This window comes from Capra hircus, chromosome 20 (genome assembly GCF_001704415.2).
Source record: "Capra hircus breed San Clemente chromosome 20, ASM170441v1, whole genome shotgun sequence".
Lineage (NCBI taxonomy): Eukaryota > Metazoa > Chordata > Mammalia > Artiodactyla > Bovidae > Capra > Capra hircus.
Window position 1 is genome coordinate 31,586,872 of NC_030827.1, and position 17,805 is coordinate 31,604,676.

At 45.7% G+C, this 17,805-nt stretch overlaps 1 pseudogene; it reads left to right on the forward strand.

Moving 5' to 3' along the window:
- Nucleotides 2,196-6,345, forward strand: LOC102187532 (annotated as a pseudogene).

The following is a 17,805-nucleotide window of genomic DNA, read 5'->3' on the forward strand; positions in this document are numbered from 1 at the left end:
AGGTGAATTCTTTGCCACTAGCACCATCTGGGAAGCCCACAGAAAGAAAATACATCAACATAATAAAGGTCATATATGACAAGCCATCGGAGAAGGCAATGGCAACCCACTCCAATCCTCTTGCCGGGAAAATCCCATGGACGGAGGAGCCTGGTAGGCAGCAGTCCATGGGGTTGCTAGGAGTCGGACACTACTGAGCAACTTCCCTTTCACTTTTCACTTCCATGCATTGGAGAAGGCAATGGCACCCACTCCAGTACTCTTGCCTGGCAAATCCCATGGATGGAGGAGCCCGGTAGGCCGCAGTCCATGGGGTCGCTAGGAGTCGGACACGACTGAGCAACTTCACTTTCACTTTTCACTTCCATGCATTGGAGAAGGAAATGGCAACCCACTCCAGTGTTCTTGCCTGGAGAATCCCAGGGACGGGGGAGCCTGGTGGACTGCAGTCTATCAGGTCGCACAGAGTCGGACACAACTGAAGTGACTTAGCAGCAGCAGTAGCAGCAGCAGCATGACAAGCCATGCTAATATCATACTCAGTGTTGAAAGGTTGAAAGCTTTCTCTGTAAGATTAAGAACAAAACAAGATGCCAGCTTTCACCACTCTTAGAAATATAGTGCTGGGAGTTCTAGCCACAGAAATCAGGCAAAACAAAGAAACAAAAAAAAAAAACAGCAATAAATATCCAAACAGGAAAGTTACAAGCAAACTTTCTTTGTCTGCAGATGTTATGATCTTATACATACAATCCTAAAGTCACCACCAAAAAAATTGTTAGAACTAATCTACAAATTCAGTAAAGTTGCAGGATTAAAAAATCAACATACTGAAATCAGTCGTGTTTTTATACACTAACAACAAATGACCTGAAATAGAAATAAAGGAAATAATCCCAGTAACCATAGCATCAAAAACAATAAAATATTTAGGAATAAATTTAACTATGATTGTGAAAGATCTGTATATAGAAAATGATAAAATACTGATAAAAGAAATCAAAGAAGACACAAATAAATGGAAGAATAGCCAGTGTTCATGGATCAGAAGAATTAATATAGTTAAAATGTTCATTGTATACAAAGCCTTCTATATATTAAGTGCAATCCCTAACAAAACCTCATTGACCTTTTTCACAGAAGTAGAAAAAAGTCCTAAAAATCCTAAAATTTGTATGGAATCATAAAAGACCCAAATAGCAAAGCAATCCTGAAAGAGAAGAACAAAGCTGGTGGCATCACATTGTAGTACAAAGATTCAGTAATCAGAGCAATATGGTATTGGCATAAAAGAAGACCAGTGGAACAGAATTGATAGCCCAGAAATAAACTCAAACGTGCACAGTCAGCTAATATGTGCCAAGAGATCCAAAAATACTTAGTGGGGAAAGGATGGTCTCTTCAGTAAATGATGTTAGGAAAAATAAATAACCACATTCAGAAAAGTGAACCTGGATCCTTATCTTACTTACACCACTCTCAAAACGTCCCTTGATTCCTGGTCCAGGAGGATCCCCTATGCTGTGGGACAACTAAGGCCACGCGCCACAACTACGGAGCTCACGAGCTGCAACTCCTGAGGCCCGCGTGCCTAAAGCCTGTGCTCTGCCGCAAGAGAAGCGGCTGAAGTAAGAATGGAGCAGTAAACGGTAGAAATGAACAGCAGCCCTCGCTCACTGATGCTAGAAAAAGCCCATGTGCAGCAATGAAGACCCAGCACAGCCAAAAACAAAGAAATTGTTTCAAAAAGACTTAAACAGAACACCTGAAACCTTAAAACTTGTCGAGGAGTAACAGGGGAAATCTCCTTAACACTGGTCTTGCTAATGATGATTTGGCATGACACACAAAAAAACAAGCAACAAAAGCAAAAGTTAGTAAGTGGAGTTATATAAAAAATAACGCTTCTGTATCGCAAAGGAATCAGTCACCCAAATGGAAAGGTAACCTATAGAATGTGAGAAAATAGTTGCAAATCATATATCCTATAAAAGGACTCATATCGAAATACATAAAGAACTCATAACATAATAGCAACAAAATCTAATTAAGAAATAGTCAGAGGAACTGAAAAATTTTCTTTCCTAAAGAAGACATACAAACGACCAACAGGTACAAGAAAAGATACCGACATCACTAATCACAAGGGAACTCTAAACCCAACCACAATGGGATAGAGCTTTACCCCTGTTGGAATGGCTGTCACCAAAAAGACAAGAGGTGACAAGCATTTGTGAAGAGGTGGCTGTGCACTGCTGATGGGAAGGTAACTTGTTGCAGTTACTAGGGAAAGTAGTATTTACTGGAGGTTCCTCAAAAAGCTAAAAATGGAATGACTGCATGATCCACGCATCCCCTTTCTGGGTGTGTATATCCAAAGGAAACAAAATCAGGATCCTGATGAGATATCTGCACTCCCATGTTCATTGCAGCATTATTCATAATAGACAAGACATGGAAACAACCCTGTGTCAGTCAACAGATGACTGGACAAAGAAGACGTGGTGCATGCATGCCTGGGCTAAGCTGCTTCAGTCACGGCCAACTCTTCGTGACGCTATGGACCGTATCCTGCCAGGCTCCCCTGTCCATGGGATTCTCTAGGCGAGAATACTGGAGGGGGTTGCATGCCCTCCTCCAGGGGATCTTCCCAACCCAGGGATCAAACCCGTGAGTTTTACATCTCTTACACTGGCAGGCAGATTCCTTACCATTAACTCCACATATATATACTCAGTGGAATACTACTCAGGTGTGAGAAAGAAAGAAATCCTGCCATTTGCAGCAACATGGGCAGACCTTCAAGGCATAATGCTAAGTGAAATGTCAGAGAAAGACAAATACTATATGGCCTCACTTACATGAGGGATCTAGAAAAGCTGAACTCATAGAAACAGAGAGTAGAATGATAGTTGCCAGGGCTGGGATGTGGGGGAGAAGAAGAGAGGTCAAAGGGCACACTGTGAACTTAAGAGGTGCCAGGAGAGTAGATCTTAAATGCTCTCATCAGGAAAAGAAATGGTAATTATGCGATGTGACGAGGTATTAACTAATGTTCCCATTGCAATTGTTTCACAGTATATAAGTATATTCAATTAATACATTGTATACCTTAACTTACAAAATATATGTTCACTATATATCAATAAAGGTTGGGAGGGGAACAAAATGTTTTCACTTTCACTTTTTGGTGGCTGAATTTAGTTAATTGGTTAATCCTCTCAGGATTGAGCCTGTAGCTTTAGGCCATTGCAAGTTCTAGGTTTGCCCCTGAACTACAGCATTTGGGTTTGTGTGAGGGATAAATCACACTATTGACGCCTCAACCACCGTAGAGCCTGGCTTGCTGCTGCCCCCTAGTGGTGAGTGGGTGGCAAAGGCCCCACTGCTTTCCTTCCGGAAGGAGGGAGCCCCAAACATCCAACCTGGAGGTTAACAAAGGCTGAAATTGGCTAGACTACTGAAATCTGTCACACCCCGTCTCCTCCCCCTAACCCTCGCCAAATAATTGAGTCAGGCAAGAGGAAGGGTCAGGCCCGGCCCTGGGAGGGTGGGCTGAGATGGGATCCCTCACCTGAGGTGCTGGATCTGAGCCCTTTCCTAGTCAGTACCATCTCCCTACTTGTATGGATGTGAAATGAACACAACATAGAAGGTGGACAGAGTGGATCTTCTGGCAGGAACCCAAGTCTAAACTGTGTGGGAAATTTGTGGGAAAACAAAAATTGTTTTTGTTTTACTCGACTTTTGCAAATGAATTTTGTTGGCTGTCGGTTTTAGAGGCGGTGACTCTAGTGGACAAAAGTGTGCCTCGTAGTTTGGTTCGACTCTACAGTCTACAGTCTATTTTTTGACCCCCAAAATCCTTTTTTTTTGGTTTCCTTTCCTCTCTCTTTTTCTTTCTTCCAACTTACTTTTCTTCTCTGCATTCTCCTGCTCTGATAGTTCTGAGCCTCTGCACCATCGTCATATTTTCTAAGCCTAAAACCAAGACCCTTGTAGCATTTGAGGGATATGGCATAAATGTTGTTTAGTCACTAAGTAAAGTCCGCAATCCTATGGACTGTAGCCAGCCTGCCTCTTGTCTGGATTTCCAGACAAGCATACTGGATTGGGTTGCCATTTCCTCCTCCAGGGGATCTTCCCCATCCAGGGATTGAACCTGAGTTTCTTGCATTGGCAGGTAGAAGAGGGAAGAGGGAAGGGTTGACTTGAGACTTGGGGGGAAAATTCCATAATCTGAAGCTGCTAGAATTTTCTGAGAGTCAAACACTACTTTTTTATTTTCTTCCTCTTGCACTATCTTGTGTTCCCCTTCTTCCCTTTTCTTCTCCTTCTTCCCTTTTCAGGGAGCGTGAGTAAATGAGGAAAGGAGATTAATCATGAAGTCTTTGTTTCTCTGATGATTTTCCTTCTTGGTTTAGCTAAGGAACTACACTTTGGTCTTTAGTTTCAGGGTCCTTGCAACTGTCCATGTTCACTCCACCGCTAGGCTCAGCCCCTCATCACATCACATTCTGGATGCCCCAATCTCTGGGCTACTTCAGTGCCTACCAGGGGTTGAGAAGCTCCTTGCTCCTGCCCCAGGATCCCTGTGTTTAAAATATTAAGGCAAACGAAAGACATTTAAATATCTTTATTAGAATGGTTTATTTAATTTGTGGTGGAAAGATGTGTGAGAAAGGAAAGATGTAAAATTTCAAGATAAGGTGTTGAGAGACAATTTTCATCTTTTATCCTTATGATCTCATCTAAAAACCCTGAAAAAAATAAATAAAAACCCTGATATAGGGACTTCCTTGGTGATCCAGTGGTTAATAATTCGCCTTGCAACGCAGTGAACATGGATTCCATCCCTGGTTTGGGGCAACTACTCAGGCCACACATACAACAAAGATCCTGTGTCTGGGAGACCTCAGGAAAGCAAACAAATAAGCATTAAAAAAAAAAACTAATAAATATAAAACAAACATTCTCAAAATATCCTGAAAACAAAAAGAAAAATTTGAATATTTACACAGTAAGGAAATCTAGATTTATTCCACTATGATTGTTAAACAGATTGCAATAAGTAAATATAATGTTGACTGATGCTGCTGTTGTATTTCTTTTTATGGTTTTTAGGAACAGAAATTGGATACCGCAATCGTGTAAACGTAAAGTAATTTATTAGGGGATAACACATAACTTGTGGGGTCTCCCACCAGGGCACCACACAGCGGCTGCGAGGGCCTCAGTGTGCAGCTGGGTGCTGCGGAGCCAGGGTGCAATCTGTGCCTGGAGACCCAGAGTCCCTGCTGCCTGCAGGTGGAGTACCTGGTCCTGCGCCTGAGCCGAGCATCTGTCTACTACAACCTGGAAAACATGCATTTCCACTTAGCTTTCAAAGCTTCCATCTGAACCTTTGGTAGCCTCATTCATCGGGAAATATGCAACTATTCAGTACTGTGTGAGAACCTCTGTATTGAAAGCTCAAGAGAAAATAGTTGGCTGTTGGGTTTTTAAATTAATTAATTTTTCCATTTTATTTATTTTTAATTGGAGTACAATTGCTTTATGGTGTTGTGTTAGTTTCTACTGTACAACAGCATGAACCAGCTATATGTATGCCTACCTCCCCTCCCTCTTGAGCCTCCTTCCTATTCTCCCACCCCACTCTGTTAGTTTTTCACCTCTGGTCCAATTTCACTGAGTGCCAAGACTGAAGGAAAGGGATACCGCAATGGAGAATCTATTCCAATTTACACAGAAGTAGAAAATTGTTGCTCTCGTCTGACTGATCCCAAAGTGGCTGTTTTCCAGATGCAGACATACCTGGTCAACAGGAAAACAAAGACTGTGAGGCTGGAGGTGGCCAACATGACTGGGAACCACATCGCCTACAGCAGCACCAACAGCTGGAAAGGGAAGATCCTTAGGATTCCGCCAGTGATGCCAACCATCCTGAACTGCTGCAGCATAAAGGGGACTACTCTTTAGCTGTGTCTGTTCACATTCCTGGTGCTAAAACAAGCTGATGCTTGAGCTGTTGTTAGTGATCAGCATGATTCCATTAGTAATGGTTTTGGCAGCAGGAACTTCAGAATATCCAGGTGGTTCATATGAGCTGGTTGACACTGACTCTGCCAGATCAGCTAGAAGCACCACCAAACTATGAAGACGTGGCATGGGAGGAAGAATTCTCTAGACACACTTCTTACCTTCAACCCCCTGTGAGGGGAAGTCATGCCGTCCTTTGTTTGCCTTCCCTCAGGAATCAGATTTTGGACTCCGCCTCTTTATTCAGAGGTAAATTCACATCCTAGAGATGTAGAAGAGACCCAGCCTGCTTCCTTCATTCTCTGAACATATTCAGAAATCACTGTGTTAATCATCAAATTAGAACGTTGGTTCTTTACCCCTGCCCTTTTGAGGAAGAGGGAGGGAAGATGAGCTTAAGGATATAAATATATATCAACACTGAAGATGACAGAAGTTAAAGAATTTGTTACTTACCAGTGGGGCAGCAGGATTGTTGCACAAGTTTGTGATGTGGTCTTGTGTCCCTTTTGAATGAGAGGGCAAAGATGTGAAAAGTCACAGAATGTAATGGAAGTCCTGATGTGATAAAGTGGAGGGGTGCCTGTGTTGACCCAAGAGAAAGTGCCTACATATAGTGGAAACACTATGTGAGCATATCTTTAAGAAGGTTTCTCAAAGTGGAAAAGCTGTGTCTTATTCTTTAAAGTGGTATGAATGCATTAGGAGGAGATAATTTTGGAGAATATAGCAGCACAGGGGTGTAAATGAACAGAAAAGAAGCCCACTCTAAATACAAAGTGAGGCCCTCTGGTGTCAGGGTCTTTACATTACACAGGACAACTGGAAAAACCATAGCTTTGACTAAACGGACTTTGTCAACAAAGTAATGTCTCTGCTTTTTAATATGCTGTCTAGGTTTGTCATAGCTTTTCTTCCAAGGAGCAAGCGTCTTTTAATTTCATGGCTGCAGTCACCATCTGCAGTGCTTTTGGAGCCCCCCAAAATAAAGTCTGTCACTGTTTCCATTGTTTCCCCGTCTATTTGCCATGAAGTGATGGGACCATATGCCATGATCTTAGTTTTTTGAATGTTGAGTTTTAAGCCAGCTTTTTCACTCTCCTCTTTCACCTCCATCAAGAGGCTCTTTAGCTTCTTTTTGCTTTCTGCCATTAGGATGGTGTCATCTGCATATCTGAGGTTATTGATATTTCTCCCAGGCAAGCTTGATTCCACCTTGAGATTCATCCAGCCTGGCATTTTGCATGATGTACTCTGCATACAAGTTAAATATGCAGGGTGACAACATATAGCCTTGACATGCTCCTTTCCCAATTTTAAAACATGTTGTTCCATGTCTGGTTCTGTTTCTTCTTGACCTGCATACAGGTTTCTCAGGAGATGGGTAAGGTGGTCTAGTATTCCCAACTCTAAGAATTTTCAAGAGTGTGTTATGATCCAAAGTCAAAGGCTTTCATGGTTAATGAAGCAGAAGTAGATGCTTTAAACTGATAACCTTACATGAATTGATGATATGCGTACACAAAACTATGTCACATATTACAAGTCTGATGCAAACCCATATGTAAAAAATAAAATAGTTCTTTAGTAGGAAGAATTGCAGTAGAAGTAGGGAGAGCAGAGAGAAAGAGGAGCCCGGAATAAGAGAATGAACATAATTACATAAGAAAGGATAAGAGTTCTGCAAATAACAAAAAAGAATGAAAGAAAAAAGTCTTGAAAACGTGGCATTAACTCAGGGCATTTGTGAATTAGGTATGAAAACCATAGTATATATGAAGTCTTCTTTTGTTTCAGATCATCTACTGTAGAAAAAAATAGGAATATTACAATTCTAAGTAGGCATGGGACTCTACTTTTCCCCACCCCTACATGATCACTCCGTTCCTCTTTTCCCTTCCTGATGTAAAAGCAAGAGGACCTGGAATCTCAGCCCAGCTCCAGCATGAACCAGCTGTGGGTTTTGCAGGGAGGGAACTTGACTGAGCCTGTCTCTAACACCAGGCCATCCTCTCTCATCTGCTCAAAGAAGAGAACCTGAAGTGTGATTTGACCAGTTGTGCCTCCCAAGCAAAGAGGCTTCTTCCAGTGAATGGAAACTGCCCGCGACCCTCATCTTCTCCCTTCCTCTCCTTTAACCCAATCACCAAAAACCACTCAGAACTTCCATGCCCCTCCCAGAAAGATGTAGTAACCTCGTCAGCCCCCAGGGACCCCCGAGGTAATTTGCAAGGCAAATGAGTGTGGATCGCACCTATCAACACCCGGGTTTCCCAAAACCAGGTCAGGCAGGCACTATAAAAGGCACGCTGCACACCCAGCCCAGTCATTCGCTCCTGTGCTTAGACCCACTGAGCTCTCGGCCTGGTGAGGAGGCTGAAGCCATGGAAGCGCAGTGCTGGAGGAGGGCACGTCCCGAGCCCGCCTTGCCTCCGGGCCTGAACCGAGAACAGGCCTGGGCCTGGGCTCTGGATAACTTCCCCGCGCTGAGCCGCCCCTCCTGCCTCAGCCCCGAGTTCTGCGGGGACGCGCACTACTGCGCCTGTGGGCTGCTGCCGCGCCACGCTTGCCCCGGACCCGCCGACGGTCTCCGCGTCGACATCGGCCAGAAACGCTGGCGAGAGCCGCAAGGCCACGAGCCGGCTGCTAGTCCGGGATGGGGCGACAGTCCCGTCAAGAAGAGGCCCAAGCCGCACAGCGGCGGGCCCAGCAGGGTCTGAACAGCCAGCCGATGCCAGCCGATGCGGAGGCTGCCAGACCCGCGGCCAGATCGCCTCCAGGAGGCCAGGAGGCCCTCCACCCCACCCCACCCCACCCCGCACACCTTGAGGTTGCGGGAAAGTGAGACTTGAAACCCGCTGGAACCTGGCAAGGAAAGGAATAGCAGCCTCCTGTCTGGCCCACAGCACCCTTTCAGTCACCACCCTGGACTGGAGCCTGGGTCACCCCAGCGGAGGCCCAATCTGCCGGGGGGACTTCTCCCCTCGGCTCCGCCTCTCTCGGGAACGAGCCTGGAGGTATCTGTGGGGCAGAACATTCCTTTTTTTTTTCTTCCGTTCTTGGATAATTGACGGGCTTTTCAATTAGAAATCTCTAAAGCCATAAAAAGGAACGTATTTGAGTCTAGTCTAATGAGGTGGATGAATCTAGAGCTTATTATTCAGAGTGAAGTCAGTCTGAATGAGAAAGAGAAATCTCCTATACTAACGCGCATATATATGGAATCTAGAAAGACGGTGCTGATGAATTTATTTGCAGGGCAGCAATGGAGAAACAGACAGAGAGAACAGATTTATTGACAGGGCAGGGGGAGAGAGGAGAGAGTGAGCTGTATGGGAAAAGTAAGAGGGAAACTTACATTAGCATATGTAAAGTAGACAGCCAATGGGAATGTGCTGCAAACTCCCTGAACTCAAACTGGGGCTCTGTAAGAATCTAGAGGGGTGGGATGGCGAGAGAGATGGGAGGGAGGTTCAGAACAAGGGGGGACATATATATACCAATGGCTGATTCATGTTGATAGTCGGCAGAAAACAACAAAATTCTGTAAAACATTACCATTCAATTAAAAAATAAATTAGGAAAAAGGAAATCTCCAGGAATCTATGCTATCAAGGAACTTTCCTGTTGATGTACTTAGAGTGGTCATACTTCTTACATTAATTCCAATTTGCACAATAATTAAAACATGCTTCCCTATTCTCTGCTTGTGAATAGATTTAGTTGGGTGGAGTCAGGACTTGAAGTGGTATTGGAATGGGGGAGTCTTTGGCTGAAAGAACTGAGACCCAGGTCAGGGATCTAAAAGATTAAGGAAACACAAAATCAACCCATTATATATAACCTTGAGTACCTTGGTGGCCTATATTAATCTCTTTCCTTTGTTCAAATATTGGTAAAGTAGCACTCCCCAACATAGCTTTTGGGAAAATTTTGAAAGGATCTTTAGAAAGCCAGTATGATAATACGCATTAAACATTTCGACAGGAATACTCTTGAGCCAGAGTACTAATTCCATAAGCAGAAATTGTAGTTAAAAACAGACATGTATGCCAATACAAGATAAAAAATGTAAATGATAGTCATATCTGCACAATTCCAAACGGTCCTGCTCTTAGAGATGAAATGGACGGCATGGTTTTTAAACCATATTAATTTTTGGCTGCTATTCCTTCATCGCTTCAGTGGCAGCGTGCGGGCTTCTCATTGCAGTGGCTCTTGTTGCAGAGCATGAGCGCTAGGGCTTCTGAGCTTCAGTAGTTGCAGCATGTGGGCTCAAGAGCACAGACTCAATGGTTGTGGCACCAGGGCTTAGCTGTTCCCACAGCATGCAGGATCTTCCCAGATTAGAGTTTGAATCCATGTCTCCTGCCTTGGCAGGCAGATTCTTTACTGCTGAACCACCAGGGAAGACCCTGCAAGACATGATTTTTAAAAGACACCCAGAGGCTGAATCTTAGACAGGTAGTGACTATAGCAACTAAGCTTGAAGGGCCTGCTTCTAAGCAAGTTGGAAGGGAAAGCACTGAGGCACAGCTACCCATAAGGCTGAGAGAGGCAGAGTTCCAGAGCCTTTCCTATGAAACATTCTGCTGCAGTTCCTTCCTCAAGTGCCTACTTCGGTCTTTCATGGCTTTTCTGGGTCTCACGCAGCCACCTGATCTACAGTATTCAGCTTCCTGGGGGCTGAAGTTAGAGATGATGGGGAACCATCATTCCACACAATTCTCATCCTAGTTCAAGTGGAGCATTCCCCCAGTTTCTCAGCTCTGGGGGTGGTTCAGATCCAAGTTCCTGTCCCCTGTGGGACAGGGAGTAACCCAGGCTACCCCTCTGGCTTCCAGACAACAAAACGCTTGAGAGTAGACACACGAAGTTCCAAACCTTTGATCTCCTAGATGCTGAATCAATATATCTGGGCCAAGAGGTTGGACTCAGAAAGACTTTTGTGGAGAACAGGCAATTACCACGTGACAGTAACATGCAGAGCTGTGTAGTTTTCCAATGGAAATTACAGATCCCATCATGTGCTAATCAGCACTTCATGCCCAATATGACTTCAATTCTGTAACCCTACATTTTCTTACTTATAAAATGTAATTTATAATAGCACTTCAATAAATGGGATAAGAAAAATGACACAGCACAGTGCTTATCATAAGTTCTTAGTGACTGTTACCTGTAGTAGCTTGAAAGGTAACGTGAATAGGCATTAGAATCCTTCTATTTCTTGTTGAACTATCTCTAAACATTTTAATATCAAATATTTAATGTAAATATTTTAAAGTGAAATGGGACAGTACCTTATAAATTGAAAATATAACTTATACCCTATCCCTTCCCAACTGATGAGTAACTATATTGATAGATTTTGAAGGATGTTTTTATGTTTTACAAATGTAAACATACTAATGCAAATTAATGAAACAAATATTATTTCCCTCCAAAGAACCACATTATATGCATGGATTAATAACTTGACTTGTCAGTCATTACTACTTTAGACACCTTTCTTTCTTTATTCAAAGGTGCCTGTGTGCATGCTGAATTTCTTCAGTTGTGTCTGACTCTTTGTGACCCAATGGACTATAGACTGCCAGGCTCCTTGGTCCATGGACTTTTCCAGACAAGAATACTGGATTGGGTTCCCATTTCCTCCTCCAGGGTTGCTTCCTACACCAGAGATCTAACTGGAGTCTCTGTGGCTCCTGAATTGGTGGGTGGATTCTCTACCACTGGGCCACCTGGGAAGCCCCATCACACAGGCTACTTGCTGCTAACCTCTGTGGGGGAAGTAGCTGTCATTTGTATTCAAACAACTTTCTGGGAAGTTTCCACACCACCAGAGCCTAATAGCATCATGCTGAGCCTTCAAAGAGGACAGTGTTGTTGTCCTTCCCTTAAGCCTGGACCAGCAGAGCTTTCTGCCTTGAATATCCTTATTAGATGTCCCCAAGTCAGTTGCTTCCCAGGTGACTCAGTGGTAAAGAATCTATCTGGGACACAGGGAGACTTGGGTTCAATCTCTGGGTTGAGAAGATCTCATTAAGAAGGAAGTGGCAACCCACTGCAGTATCCTTGCCTGGGTAAAACCTGTGGACAGAGAAACCTGGTGGGTTACATATAGTCCATGGGGTTTCAAAAAGTCAGACTAGACGCAGTAACAACAAGAACTAAGTCAGCTGCTCTAATGAACCCCTTTAACTTAGCACTCTTGGCTGCCTTGACCAGAGCTTCCAACGTCCTGACTCTTGTGTTGTCCATTATTTTCCATCCTCTTTATTTCCTTATTTCTCGTTTTTGGTTCTGATTCTCTTCCCTTTTGTTCCTCTATCTTCTTTCTCACTTTTATTTCTACTTCCCCTGCCCCCCCCCCCAGCCTAGCTCCTGCACAACATGGGCTTTAGTGGGGATCATCTTAGAGTTTACTTTCCTGGCAGAGAATCAACTACCAAAGGGAAGAAGATTCAGCTGTGTCCTCATGGTCTCTTGTCTATGCTCTTCCCTTAAAATTCAGCTCTGCCAAAGCAGGAGCAGGTTCTACAAGTCAGTGTGCAGTACCCATCACAGCACCTTGCTCACGGCAGGTTGTGGAAACACCCTTGTTTAAAACGCTTTGAATTAAACTTACTTTGTTAAGTTGAAGATAAAAGACTGATCAAGGACATCTAGGCTTGGATGCACTGATATGCTTGCCAAGATAATGTCTGAAACATCTGAGAAAGGATATAAGGAGATGCAATGTCACTATAAATCTGACACTAGAAAGGAAAAGCAAACCACTACGATTAAACACAGAAAAAGACAACATTTTGAGTTTGCTATTGATTGATGTTTTGTTTAATAGCCATGATTATACTACTAAGAATGACAATGAAAATAACAATAACTGTAATGGCCAACGTGTTATTTGCCTGAGACTATCGAATTACCTGACCTTTGTTAATGAATTTACTCCAAAAAGTTGCCTTTAAAATGTTAAACTTCAGCTACCATCCAGGTCAGAATATGAAGACAAGAGAGGTTAGACAACTAGCTGAGTATCTTCTACCAAAGAGTCTGCATCTAAATCTGTAGATCTGACCCTGACACTTCTACTTGTTGGCTGAAAGTCTGAAGCAATTTTGTCTTAGAATTGAAGACCAAAAGGGAAGTCTGACCAGCAGTGTGGTTTCATGCAAAGATGGCCACATTTTGGTCATCTCCGTAAAATCTAATGATACTCTGTTTCTAGGCAAAAAGCCCTGAGAATCAATGGACATAGAAACCTGAAAATAACAGGCATTTAGGATACTTTTCATAAGAGTAGCCTCCCAAATAGCTTTTCTTGACAGAGCCCCTGTACCTCTATTTCCTTTAAACAAACAACAAAAGTTTTAATCCTCTCAGATCAACAAAATCAACTCAAAGTCTAATAACTCCACCCAAGAAGTTTGAATTTACCCTTCATCTTCTCAGATCCCACCTGCTGAAGCAATTTGCAACCACCCACCCTAATAGCCTCTGGTAGGACACCTAAGAACCCAGAACACTATAAATTCGCAAGCAAGGGGTCCCAGAAGACTTCTCTTGTCACCCGCTGAAGCGATGGAGCACTTTCCCCGCTGTGTGCGCCAGGCCTGGGATTCCGCGGAGGAGCCCCAGGAACCAGAGGTGCGGCAGCTCCTGCGCTCAGTGAACCCTAAGGAATGGCAGCTCCCTTGCTATCCTACGCTGGGCGAACTGTCTCCCGACGAGGAGGACTTCAATCGGGAAGAACCTTCGGCTCCCTGCCGCCTTCTGCGCCTATATTGCCCCAAACACCGACCCCGAGAACAGAGCCCCTGCAGGCGACACGGCGAGTCTCGGGATCCAGACATCACACCCGCTCCCGGCCAGGAGTCCCGACGCCCTCAGGACAGGAGGACGCCGCGCGCCCAGAAAGTTTCCCTGATCCGATTTTGCCACAGGAGGAACCCAGTGTCTGAAACCCGAGACCTCTGACGCCGGACACCCTTCCGGAGCATCGCCCTCTTGCTGATCTGGAGAGACACCAACAGCCTCTCCACGCGCTGGACTGAAAGACCCTAGGTTGTCTCTCCGGCCGCCTTTGTCCCTAGGACCCCTCCTCTCCGCTGAGACCCTTCATTGGAGGATTCCCTGCCACAGATGCTGTTACAAGAAAACCTCTCCGTTGAGCAATCGTGGAAGAATTCTTCATAGGCATTTGGAATCTCTCTGTTATTTCATAAGTTGAATCTTTATTACTTACTTGATGGTTAAGTAAATCTCTTAACCAAATTCCAACGTCTTTCTCTCTGCTGCTTTGGCTTTAGGGGGAGGACCAGGCGCGCGGGCGGGGTGGCCGGTTCAGTTCTCCCGCGGGACCCTCGGTCCCCTGATTTGCTGAACTGGGGTGGGGGGTCGTGGGTTATCTTGGGCACACCAGGCGGCCAGGGGGCCGATACAGCTGTTGTCAAACTGGGTCAAACATGCCAGGATCCAGGAGATCACACACAGCGCAGCCGGCAGCCCTGACAACTCCGCTTCGCCCTGGAAACGCTCCTGCTCTCTCGACCCGCTCTTTCCCTTCCTGTCCATCTGCGGGGCGTCCGGTCATCTGCACGCAGCTTCCCCGCGCCCAGCGCAGGTCGCCGCTCCAAATGCATCCAGAAGCCTGGACCGCAGCAGCACAGAGCTCCTGTCTCCCTCGGACACTTTCCTGGGTGCGTCCCTTCTTCCTCTGGACCGCTCCAACCCAATTTCCAGCTCGCACGTCCGAGCTGAAGTGGAGCCAGGGTGCTGGGGCCGCGGACAAGCGAAAACTCGAGACTGGCTTCGTGAGGAGGGATTTCTGCGGCCAGATTCTGGAGCGGTTGGCTCCCTTTACATCCTAACTTCAACCCGGCGACTTGCCAAGGCTCCTGACTTCTCATTACCAATCGCAGCAGAACTCCTGTTTCCACCAAACCCGGGGTTGAAATGGGGGAGCTGAGAGAAGAATGCAGGCCACGTTTAAGACCTTGTTTGGTTGCTAAATCATGTCCGACTATGCTACTGTGGCCGCCAGGCTCCCCTGTCCATGGAATTCTCCAGCCAAGAATATTGTAGTGGCTTGCCATTCTCTTCTCCAGGGAATCTTTCTCACCCAGAAATCAAACTTGCACCTCCCTCATTGGCAGGCAGGTTCTTTACTAGTGAACCAACATGGAAGCCCATGTAACAGTGTAAGAAACACTAACACAGTCATTCTGAGATTTTCTCAACTGCTGTGATTCTTCTGAGGGCAAATCTGTCACTGGGATTAAACTAGAAGGAGTCTGAAAGTGGGGGCTCCCTCCCCAGGGAGCTATTTCCTAGGGTTCTTTCAACTCGCCTTTCTAGTTTCTGGTATCACACTCTAAGCCACCCTTTTCCTCTTTCCTTGCCAGGATTCCGTGCATCTCCTGTGCCCGGTGCATGCGGTGGCTCAACCAGTGTGTAACCTGACCGGTACCCAGGAATTACAGAAGTATTCTTTTCACCCCTACTGGAACACAGGGTGATATTTTATTTTTTCAGATTCAATTAAAAAATTTCCAGCGAGGCTGGAGCCTGGAACATACAGCACATAACCAGAGGACGTGAGGACAGGGCTGTGTGTGGTGTTTACTGCTGTGCCTGTATTAATGTACTTTTATGTTCTACGTTGTCCTTTATTTCTTCAAAAGTGTATGCGAGAAATGAAATCAATAAGAACTGGAAATAAAGGAATTACTTTTACATTTCATCTTCATTTTTCAGTAGTAATTTCAAATTCTTAGATAAATAAATGAAATAGCCCTTGAATTCATGGAAAGACAGGGTTCTTTATAAGCCCACTTATGGAGAAGCACTGGCAGGCTTTGGAACATACAGTTCTAGAGTTCTTTTGGAAATTTGAAAATCCAAAATTTTATGCAACCTAACCTTTAATCCAATCACCAAAAACCACTCAGAACTTCCACGCCCCTCCCAGAAAGATGTAGTGATTTCCTCAGTCCCCAGGGACCCCGAGGTAATTTGCAAGGCAAATGAGTGTGGATCCCACCTATCAACACCCGGGTTTCCCAAAACCAGGTCAGGCCGGCACTATAAAACGCACACTCCGCACCCAGCCCAGTCATTCGCGCCTGTGCTTAGACCCACTGAGCTCTCGGCCTGGTGAGGAGGCTGAAGCCATGGAAGCGCAGTGCTGGAGGAGGGCACGTCCCGAGCCCGCCTTGCCTCCGGGCCTGAACCGAGAGCAGGCCTGGGCCTGGGCTCTGGATAACTTCCCCGCGCTGAGCCGCCCCTCCTGCCTCAGCCCCGAGTTCTGCGGGGACGCGCACTACTGCGCCTGTGGGCTGCCGCGCCACGCTTGCCCCGGACCCGCCGACGGTCTCCGCGTCGACATCGGCCAGAAACGCTGGCGAGAGCCGCAAGGCCACGAGCCGGCTGCTAGTCCGGGATGGGGCGACAGTCCCGTCAAGAAGAGGCCCAAGCCGCACAGCGACGGGCCCGGCAGGGTCTGAACAGCCAGCCGATGCCAGCAGCTGCGGAGGCTGCCAGACCCGCGGCCAGATCGCTGCCAGGAGGCCAGGAGGCCCTCCACCCCACCCCACCCCACACACCCTGAGGTTGTGGAAAAGTGAGACTTGAAACCCGGTGGAACCCGGCAAGGAAAGGAATAGCAGCCTCCTGTCTGGCCCATGGCACCCGTTCCTCCGCTGCCCTGGACTAAGTCACTCCAGCGGAGGCCTCATTCTGCAGGGTTAGACTTCTCCCCTGGGCCCCGCTTCGCTCAGCTCTCTTAAGGAACTTAACCTTGTAGCTGCACTCAGAATCGTTGTCTTTCTTATGTATTCCAGTTGTGCACAATGATTACAGCCCGTTGCCCTATTCTCTGCCTGTGGAATTGATTTGGGTGTGTGGAGTCAGGACTGGAAGTGGTATGTGTGAGGGCCAAAGCTGTACCTGAAGAGGGAGCTAGGACCCAGGTCAGGGCTCCTTAACATCAATGAACTGAAAAGTGAAACAGTGGCATAACTTTGAAACCAAGCTGCTGCTGCTACTAAGTCGCTTCAGTCGTGTACGACTCTGTGCGACCCCATAGATGGCAGCCCACCAGGCTCCCCGTCCCTGATATTCCCCAGGCAAGAAGAGGCCTATATTAAACTTTTTCCTTTTATCCACTGTTGGTAACATAAAAACTCCACAACACAGCTTTTGGGAATTGATTTGAAGGATCTTTGGACAGGCAATATTGTATGGAAAGCACATTAAACATTTCAATGTGAACACTATTTTGACGCAGAATTTCACTTCTTACAAGCAAAGAATTATACTTTTTTAAAAATAGTGCTTTCCAGTAAAAGGCTGGGAAATAAATATGATACATCTCCAGGAGCCCCTCTCCCATTTTAACAACTATTTCCCACTTCCCTATTCATATGTCTGCAGGAGTAGCCAAGTTAATGCTTATAAGTTGTTGGGGTTTTTGTTTGGTGTTGCTGTTGTTGTTTTGGCCATGCTGGGTCTTTGCTGCACCAGGCTTTCTTCTAGTTGTGGGCGCATGGGGCTACTCTTCACTGCGGTGTCCGGGCTTTTCATTGCATTGGCTTCTCTTGCTGAGGAGCAGGGGCTCTAGGCGCTTGGGCTTCAGTAGTTACCCACAGGCTCAGCAGCTGTAGCTTGTGGGCTCCAGAATGCTGTCTCAGTAGTTGTGGCTCAGGGCCTTAGTTGCCTCCACAGCATGAGGAACCTTCCTGGATCAGGGATTGAACCTAT